General features: G+C 42.7%; 1 long non-coding RNA gene across 1 annotated transcript in view; it reads right to left on the bottom strand.

Moving 5' to 3' along the window:
• Positions 1-405: 405 nt before the first annotated feature.
• Positions 406-10,109, bottom strand: part of LOC141092212 (uncharacterized) — a 155,059-nt gene continuing 145,355 nt past the window's right edge. Inside the window, exon 3 of the long non-coding RNA XR_012232706.1 lies at positions 406-1,494. This is a non-coding gene — a long non-coding RNA (uncharacterized lncRNA). The remainder of the gene's footprint in view (positions 1,495-10,109) is intronic.

Raw genomic sequence — 10,109 nt, 5'->3', positions numbered from 1 at the left:
TTTTGGTGCGTTCGGAGCACCGTCAAAAGGGCGCAGCGCACGCAAAATCCTACTAGCGCACAGCCAGCTCACGGTCTGCGCACCCTATGCTAAAGCTAGGGTGTAACGGGGATGTGGAAACCACAAATTACGACCAAAAGATCCATTAGAAAATTATCTTTATTAAAGAATCATACAGAACGGGGCAAAGTGGGGAGACACATACAGGGGAACAAAGTGCTACAGTGCAACGGACACGTGACCAACCCTTAGCCAACGTTTACAATATCAAATTCTACAAAATAAATTGATTCACATCATTCCTATAGCCTGAAAAGGCCTGGCAAGCGGATTATCTTCCTATTATTACAATGTATAAATTAGTGAATATTAATGAGCTACATTATATATGGGCAACCACAGATATTCAGGGCATATCCTCGCCACTATAACAAACCCAAACTATAAGTACCCAATTGGAAAATAATGCAATGACCATATGTGAGGTCTAGTATCCACCATGTGTGTAACACATAATCCGCCCACCAACACGCTGGTGGACGGCACAAGGCAGAGGTAATTACCTGCAAAAGGAATGAATGAGAGGCCTGGGCAGTCAACGCGTCACCCCGACGCGCGTTTTGGAGAGATTCTCCTTCGTCAGGTGGCGTGTGTAATCTTAAAACCAGTAAGTTTAAATATCGCCAAACCGGAAGTACCCGTGACGCGGACCGGAAGTGACGCGGGTGCAGTCATGGAAACCGGGAACGCCGGATGGGAATAGCGTCATGCGATAGGGAGGGGCCCAGCAACCTGAGACATTCCCACCGCATAGAGACACCAGTACCATCCGACGCACCGGGACATGACTCACGCGCGTACAGGGTCAGCGCCACGTCAGATCCGCTGTCACTAATCATGGAAGAGGAGGGGAGAGGAACCAAAATCAGACACAAATCAGGCTGATCAAATGTGGAACTATATTATATATATCATGCCACCCCGCATCATATTAATACAACAACAAATCACAGCCACTTAAAAAGTCATCTAATGTAACAATATGCATAGTTCATGACATAATGTCATACTGGATGTTCACATATAGCAATGAAAATCAATCTCCTAATTTCGAACCTTAATGCATGGAAATAATATAATATATCAATACACAGCATGTACATCCATATACCTATATACCCGCACATAATTGTAAACAACAATGTATACAATAAAAAATTACATATATATTATTATATCCTAGTATATGAAAATCAGATAACACCAAAGGATGGGGTATAAAGATATAATATACATGTGTGCACATATGAAATAAAATAAAATAAAATACATCCGTAAGAAAGGGAGTATAGGGGGATAAAGGAAAGGAAGGGGAGGGGGGGGGAAGGAAAGGGAGGGAAACAGGGGAAGGAAAGGAAAGAACCACTCTTCATCCATGATGGTAAGGGGGATCCAAGATGTAATGGTGTTGCCGGTCCAGACCAAAATATAATCCTAAAAAAAATTAAAAACAATTAAAATCAATAAGAACAAACAAACTGCAGCGCAATGCATCTCCGTGCATTGCTCCAACCACAGGGACATCACAAGAATGGAACATAAGATATATTTTCATTTAATCCTAGGGGGTGTACCGTGTCCAAAGTCCAAATCCAGCGTGTCTCTCGCTGAGCCAATCGTTGAGACACACGTCCACCCCGAATCCCCACATCAATCATATCAATGCCTTTTACCTTTAGGCCACTACTGTCGCAGTTATGATGAATCTTAAAGTGTCTTGGTAGAGTTTTGAGTGAATTAAGATCTACCTCATTTGCTGCGGCCTGTATGCCAAGAACATGCTCCCTGATCCTCACCTTTAACTGACGAGTGGTCAACCCTATATAGATCAGGGAACAGGGGCATGTGGCATAATAAATTACATTGCGGGACGTGCAAGTAATGGCTTTCCTGATATTAAACATTTTCCGTCCAGAAGAATCGAAAAACTTGTCATCCCTAACCATATTACTGCATGCCACGCAATGACCACAGGCCTTACTTCCACCACTCCTCTTTCTGGTAAAATTATCCAGAAAGGTCTTTGAAGATTCATCAGAATAGTGACTGCGCACAATATGGTCCCGTAGGTTTTTGGCCCTCCTAAACGTGATCTGTGGTCTATCTGGAATAATTTTGGTGATGATGGGATCTGTCTTTAATATAGCCCAAGACCTTTCAAGAATCCCACGTACTTGACCCGACCGTGCATTGAAGTTTGTAATAAATCTCAGCACATCCTTCTTTTCCTGTGCCTCCTTGGTTTTATATAGGAGGGAATTCCTACTGCTATGTTTAGCCCGGAGATATGCCCGTTTAATAGAACGATTGCTATATCCCCTTTCGGAAAACCGATTTCTCAGATCCAGGGCCTGGGATTCAAATTCTTGTTCTGTTGAACAGATCCGTCGGAGCCGTAAAAACTGGCCAACTGGTACAGAACGCACCATATGAGCTGGGTGGGAGGAAGATGCATGTAGGAGTGCATTCGTAGATGTTAATTTACGAAATATAGTTGTGTGAATTAAACCCTCATCACCCCTAATGAGAGAGACATCTAAAAACTCAATCTTATCCCTATCAAAAGTACCTGTAAGCCGAATGTTCCGATCATTATTGTTAAGTGCTGCTATAAATTCATTTAATGGTCCAGCCTCACCTTGCCAGATAACAAAAATATCATCTATGTAGCGCATCCATAACAGGACGCGCTCCATAGATGATAGATGATCTGACATCAGGAGGTCCCTCTCCCACAGCCCCAGGAACAAATTAGCATAGGAGGGCGCATAGGCCGCTCCCATAGAGGTGCCCTGGAGCTGTAGGAAGAAGGACCCCCTGAAAACAAAAAAGCTGTGTGTAAGAGCGAATTCCAGAACCTCTAGAATAAGGCCCTGGAATCCCAAAGATAAATTGGACATCGCTAGAAAAAATTTCGTGGCACGCAAACCATCACCATGGCGGATGCTCGTGTATAGCGACTCAATGTCCATGGTGACAAGCAGCGTGTCATTGTCCAAAAAAAAGAGAATCCATCCTGCGCAACAGCTGATTGGTGTCTTTAAGGTACGACGGCATCAATTCTACAAGTGGCTGAAGAAGAGAATCCAGCCACTTGTTCACGCATTCCAAATAGCTCCCCCGTCCCGACACTATGGGCCTACCTGGTGGTGACTGTACATTCTTGTGAGTTTTGGGAAGTAGATAAAACGTCAGAATTGTGGGTTCCACCACAATCAAAGCTGACAAGAGCTCCTTGGAAATAATGTCATTTTCCATCGCTCTAGTCAAAATCTCCCTGAGTTGTCCACAAAAGGCGGAGAGGGGGTTATATGTCAATCTTTTATAACAAGTAATATCAGAGAGTTGACGCATGGCTTCTTTTACATAAAGCTGTTTAGGCCATAAAACAATATTACCCCCTTTATCCGCCGGTTTGATTACAACATCAGGGAGACTTTTCAAATAAACAAGGCGTCTTCTCTCTTCCCTGGTTAAATTATCCCTCTGGATATACTGAGGTACTTTCAGGAATTCCTTACTAACCACCTTAACAAAAAGATCAATAGCACTACAGCTTGAAAGTGGGGGGAATTTCTTAGAGTGTGGCCTAATTGACGGGGGTACCTTACCTCCCTCTGTGATTAAATGCTCTTCAGACAAATCCTCTAATATCCTCAGGGCTGATAGTTCTTTCTCTGTGGGAAATAATTTATTTAAATTGTCATCGAAGAAAAAACGTTTAAACAAAAGAGACCTGGCAAAAATGTGTAGATCTTTAATGGCCATGAATCTATCGAAGCCTGCCACAGGCGAGAAAGACAGTCCCTTATGTAAAAGTGCGCAATCAGCTGATGTAAGGGTATAAGTACTAAGATTAATTACCTTATTGTCCCTGTTCGGGCCTCCAAACGAGCGATTTCTCTGTCTTTTATATGGGTGGAAATTATAATTCCTCATCTTCCCATAGTTAGCTCTAGATCGAGTCGTCATTGAGGAGGCGGAAACATCTGACTGCGCACTCATTGATGACACCGAGGTATTGGAAATACTACGATGCATAGATGGTAAATGTGAAGAAATTTTCTTCCATTGGTAAACTGTTTTCATTTGGTAATCTTTAAGATCCCTATTAAATTTAGAGGTCTGTGTTTCATTAATTTTCTTCACAGTGGCATCCACTGATTTATCCAAATTTTCCTCATATAATTTCAACTGTTCAACTGAACAGATGGTCCGGAGATCAATCAAGGCCTGATCGATCTCTTTATCCAAACCATTGATGATTTTAGTGTTATGTCCCACAAGTAATTTCATCAAGGTAGTTGAGCAGGTCCCACATGCATCCTCCCATCCAGTCATAAATTCAGCATCATCAATGGGAAAGGTGGGTAAAACTCGGACACGGAGACCCCTAGGTATCATATTTTTTGTAATATATTTCTCTAAAAAAATTCTATTTCTCCAAATTTTTGTGCGTTTCGTCAAATTCTTCTTAATGGAATCAAATAACACATCATTCTTGAGATCACCAGCCTGTGTACCACTGGTCCCGTCCTGTCCAAAAAAAAAATCAATCTGTCCTAACCAGGCTTTCTCCCTGGCTTTATAATCCATCTGACTCGTGCCAGAACCTGTGCGAAACACAGAACAATAATATGACAACAAAACAAGGGTAAATAGCAGCATCATGTGTAGTATAACTGAATAGGATGCCTGTATTATGGATTAAACAAAGGATCAGTCGTTAATATACATAGCAACGGGGATGTGGAAACCACAAATTACGACCAAAAGATCCATTAGAAAATTATCTTTATTAAAGAATCATACAGAACGGGGCAAAGTGGGGAGACACATACAGGGGAACAAAGTGCTACAGTGCAACGGACACGTGACCAACCCTTAGCCAACGTTTACAATATCAAATTCTACAAAATAAATTGATTCACATCATTCCTATAGCCTGAAAAGGCCTGGCAAGCGGATTATCTTCCTATTATTACAATGTATAAATTAGTGAATATTAATGAGCTACATTATATATGGGCAACCACAGATATTCAGGGCATATCCTCGCCACTATAACAAACCCAAACTATAAGTACCCAATTGGAAAATAATGCAATGACCATATGTGAGGTCTAGTATCCACCATGTGTGTAACACATAATCCGCCCACCAACACGCTGGTGGACGGCACAAGGCAGAGGTAATTACCTGCAAAAGGAATGAATGAGAGGCCTGGGCAGTCAACGCGTCACCCCGACGCGCGTTTTGGAGAGATTCTCCTTCGTCAGGGGGCGTGTGTAATCTTAAAACCAGTAAGTTTAAATATCGCCAAACCGGAAGTATCCGTGACGCGGACCGGAAGTGACGCGGGTGCAGTCATGGAAACCGGGAACGCCGGATGGGAATAGCGTCATGCGATAGGGAGGGGCCCAGCAACCTGAGACATTCCCACCGCATAGAGACACCAGTACCATCCGACGCACCGGGACATGACTCACGCGCGTACAGGGTCAGCGCCACGTCAGATCCGCTGTCACTAATCATGGAAGAGGAGGGGAGAGGAACCAAAATCAGACACAAATCAGGCTGATCAAATGTGGAATTATATTATATATATCGTGCCACCCCGCATCATATTAATACAACAACAAATCACAGCCACTTAAAAAGTCAGCTAATGTAACAATATGCATAGTTCATGACATAATGTCATACTGGATGTTCACATATAGCAATGAAAATCAATCTCCTAATTTCGAACCTTAATGCATGGAAATAAAATAATATATCAATACACAGCATGTACATCCATATACCTATATACCCGCACATATACCTCGGTGTCATCAATGAGTGCGCAGTCAGATGTTTCCGCCTCCTCAATGACGACTCGATCTAGAGCTAACTATGGGAAGATGAGGAATTATAATTTCCACCCATATAAAAGACAGAGAAATCGCTCGTTTGGAGGCCCGAACAGGGACAATAAGGTAATTAATCTTAGTACTTATACCCTTACATCAGCTGATTGCGCACTTTTACATAAGGGACTGTCTTTCTCGCCTGTGGCAGGCTTCGATAGATTCATGGCCATTAAAGATCTACACATTTTTGCCAGGTCTCTTTTGTTTAAACGTTTTTTCTTCGATGACAATTTAAATAAATTATTTCCCACAGAGAAAGAACGATCAGCCCTGAGGATATTAGAGGATTTGTCTGAAGAGCATTTAATCACAGAGGGAGGTAAGGTACCCCCGTCAATTAGGCCACACTCTAAGAAATTCCCCCCACTTTCAAGCTGTAGTGCTATTGATCTTTTTGTTAAGGTGGTTAGTAAGGAATTCCTGAAAGTACCTCAGTATATCCAGAGGGATAATTTAACCAGGGAAGAGAGAAGACGCCTTGTTTATTTGAAAAGTCTCCCTGATGTTGTAATCAAACCGGCGGATAAAGGGGGTAATATTGTTTTATGGCCTAAACAGCTTTATGTAAAAGAAGCCATGCGTCAACTCTCTGATATTACTTGTTATAAAAGATTGACATATAACCCCCTCTCCGCCTTTTGTGGACAACTCAGGGAGATTTTGACTAGAGCGATGGAAAATGACATTATTTCCAAGGAGCTCTTGTCAGCTTTGATTGTAGTGGAACCCACAATTCCGACGTTTTATCTACTTCCCAAAACTCACAAGAATGTACAGTCACCACCAGGTAGGCCCATAGTGTCGGGACGGGGGAGCTATTTGGAATGCGTGAACAAGTGGCTGGATTCTCTTCTTCAGCCACTTGTAGAATTGATGCCCTCGTACCTTAAAGACACCAATCAGCTGTTGAGCAGGATGGATTCTCTTTTTTTGGACAATGACACGCTGCTTGTCACCATGGACGTTGAGTCGCTATACACGAGCATCCGCCATGGTGATGGTTTGCGTGCCACGAAATTTTTTCTAGCGATGTCCAATTTATCTTTGGGATTCCAGGGCCTTATTCTAGAGGTTCTGGAATTCGCTCTTACACACAGCTTTTTTGTTTTCAGGGGGTCCTTCTTCCTACAGCTCCAGGGCACCGCTATGGGAGCGGCCTATGCGCCCTCCTACGCTAATTTGTTCCTGGGGCGTGGGAGAGGGACCTCCTGATGTCAGATCATCTATCATCTATGGAGCGCGTCCTGTTATGGACGCGCTACATAGATGATATTTTTGTTATCTGGCAAGGTGAGGCTGGACCATTAAATGAATTTATAGCAGCACTTAACAATAATGATCGGAACATTCGGCTTACAGGTACTTTTGATAGGGATAAGATTGAGTTTTTAGATGTCTCTCTCACTAGGGGTGATGAGGGTTTAATTCACACAACTATATTTCGTAAATTAACATCTACGAATGCACTCCTACATGCATCTTCCTCCCACCCAGCTCATATGGTGCGTTCTGTACCAGTTGGCCAGTTTTTACGGCTCCGACGGATCTGTTCAACAGAACAAGAATTTGAATCCCAGGCCCTGGATCTGAGAAATCGGTTTTCCGAAAGGGGATATAGCAATCGTTCTATTAAACGGGCATATCTCCGGGCTAAACATAGCAGTAGGAATTCCCTCCTATATAAAACCAAGGAGGCACAGGAAAAGAAGGATGTGCTGAGATTTATTACAAACTTCAATGCACGGTCGGGTCAAGTATGTGGGATTCTTGAAAGGTCTTGGGCTATATTAAAGACAGATCCCATCATCACCAAAATTATTCCAGATAGACCACAGATCACGTTTAGGAGGGCCAAAAACCTACGGGACCATATTGTGCGCAGTCACTATTCTGATGAATCTTCAAAGACCTTTCTGGATAATTTTACCAGAAAGAGGAGTGGTGGAAGTAAGGCCTGTGGTCATTGCGTGGCATGCAGTAATATGGTTAGGGATGACAAGTTTTTCGATTCTTCTGGACGGAAAATGTTTAATATCAGGAAAGCCATTACTTGCACGTCCCGCAATGTAATTTTTTATGCCACATGCCCCTGTTCCCTTATCTATATAGGGTTGACCGCTCGTCAGTTAAAGGTGAGGATCAGGGAGCATGTTCTTGGCATACAGGCCGCAGCAAATGAGGTAGATCTTAATTCACACAAAACTCTACCAAGACACTTTAAGATTCATCATAACTGCGACAGTAGTGGCCTAAAGGTAAAAGGCATTGATATGATTGATGTGGGGATTCGGGGTGGACGTGTGTCTCAACGATTGGCTCAGCGAGAGACACGCTGGATTTGGACTTTGGACACGGTACACCCCCTAGGATTAAATGAAAATATATCTTATGTTCCATTCTTGTGATGTCCCTGTGGTTGGAGCAATGCACGGAGATGCATTGCGCTGCAGTTTGTTTGTTCTTATTGATTTTAATTGTTTTTAATTTTTTTTTAGGATTATATTTTGGTCTGGACCGGCAACACCATTACATCTTGGATCCCCCTTACCGTCATGGATGAAGAGTGGTTCTTTCCTTTCCTTCCCCTGTTTCCCTCCCTTTCCTTCCCCCCCCTCCCCTTCCTTTCCTTTATCCCCCTATACTCCCTTTCTTACGGATGTATTTTATTTTATTTTATTTCATATGTGCACACATGTATATTATATCTTTATACCCCATCCTTTGGTGTTATCTGATTTTCATATACTAGGATATAATAATATATATGTAATTTTTTATTGTATACATTGTTGTTTACAATTATGTGCGGGTATATAGGTATATGGATGTACATGCTGTGTATTGATATATTATATTATTTCCATGCATTAAGGTTCGAAATTAGGAGATTGATTTTCATTGCTATATGTGAACATCCAGTATGACATTATGTCATGAACTATGCATATTGTTACATTAGCTGACTTTTTAAGTGGCTGTGATTTGTTGTTGTATTAATATGATGCGGGGTGGCACGATATATATAATATAATTCCACATTTGATCAGCCTGATTTGTGTCTGATTTTGGTTCCTCTCCCCTCCTCTTCCATGATTAGTGACAGCGGATCTGACGTGGCGCTGACCCTGTACGCGCGTGAGTCATGTCCCGGTGCGTCGGATGGTACTGGTGTCTCTATGCGGTGGGAATGTCTCAGGTTGCTGGGCCCCTCCCTATCGCATGACGCTATTCCCATCCGGCGTTCCCGGTTTCCATGACTGCACCCGCGTCACTTCCGGTCCGCGTCACGGGTACTTCCGGTTTGGCGATATTTAAACTTACTGGTTTTAAGATTACACACGCCCCCTGACGAAGGAGAATCTCTCCAAAACGCGTGTCGGGGTGACGCGTTGACTGCCCAGGCCTCTGATTCATTCCTTTTGCAGGTAATTACCTCTGCCTTGTGCCGTCCACCAGCGTGTTGGTGGGCGGATTATGTGTTACACACATGGTGGATACTAGACCTCACATATGGTCATTGCATTATTTTCCAATTGGGTACTTATAGTTTGGGTTTGTTATAGTGGCGAGGATATGCCCTGAATATCTGTGGTTGCCCATATATAATGTAGCTCATTAATATTCACTAATTTATACATTGTAATAATAGGAAGATAATCCGCTTGCCAGGCCTTTTCAGGCTATAGGAATGATGTGAATCAATTTATTTTGTAGAATTTGATATTGTAAACGTTGGCTAAGGGTTGGTCACGTGTCCGTTGCACTGTAGCACTTTGTTCCCCTGTATGTGTCTCCCCACTTTGCCCCGTTCTGTATGATTCTTTAATAAAGATAATTTTCTAATGGATCTTTTGGTCGTAATTTGTGGTTTCCACATCCCCGTTGCTATGTATATTAACGACTGATCCTTTGTTTAATCCATAATACAGGCATCCTATTCAGTTATACTACACATGATGCTGCTATTTACCCTTGTTTTGTTGTCATAAAGCTAGGGTGTGCAGATTGCATGCAGTGATGTGCGACACTAGGCGGAGATGACCGGAGGGGGCGCAGTAGGAGGTGGGGCTTAGCAGCGCCATGCACTGCAGGCAAAAATGCTAGTCTGAAGCTAGCCTAAAGCTCACACTATGC

Source organism: Dendrobates tinctorius, unplaced genomic scaffold (assembly GCF_039654945.1).
Source record: "Dendrobates tinctorius isolate UK_male_01 unplaced genomic scaffold, ASM3965494v1 ptg000058l, whole genome shotgun sequence".
NCBI classification, from domain to species: domain Eukaryota; kingdom Metazoa; phylum Chordata; class Amphibia; order Anura; family Dendrobatidae; genus Dendrobates; species Dendrobates tinctorius.
Note: the sequence above shows the minus strand (reverse complement) of the source record. Positions and strands in the feature narration are given on the sequence as shown.